Source organism: Mesitornis unicolor, unplaced genomic scaffold (genome assembly GCF_000695765.1).
Source record: "Mesitornis unicolor isolate BGI_N332 unplaced genomic scaffold, ASM69576v1 scaffold44624, whole genome shotgun sequence".
Taxonomy (NCBI): Eukaryota; Metazoa; Chordata; class Aves; order Mesitornithiformes; family Mesitornithidae; genus Mesitornis; species Mesitornis unicolor.
Genome location: NW_010180207.1, coordinates 4,599 through 5,015, shown reverse-complemented (window position 1 = coordinate 5,015; position 417 = coordinate 4,599).

The window sequence follows — 417 nt, the reverse complement described above, 5'->3', positions numbered from 1 at the left end:
ACTCCCAAACCATCTGGGTCCTGGGGACGAGCCTGTCCCAAGCTGAACTCTTGAGTGCCCCTGTCCGGGTTGGGGTGCGCTGGGGGGAGAAGCCCCCTTGCCTGGACTGGGGGGCAGGTGGGCAGATGCAAGGGCTGCAGGGGGCAAGGAGGAGGAACCAGGGGCACTCGGGGGTCCCTATGGCCCGGCTGGGTTCCCCCCAGCATCTCCAGGCACCGTCTGTCCTGGAGCCAGGGTCCTGCTGGGGCCTGGGGCTCTTCCCTGCTGTAAAATGGGTTTGGGGGATGCCCATGCTCATTAATCCTAATGAGCTCTGTCCTGGGCCGAAAGACCTTGGAGAGTGTGAGGAGAGGGCACAGGAGCAGCCCTGGTCTCCTGTGGCTGGTGGGGGTGGGGGGCGGGGGGGGGTGGCGCGGG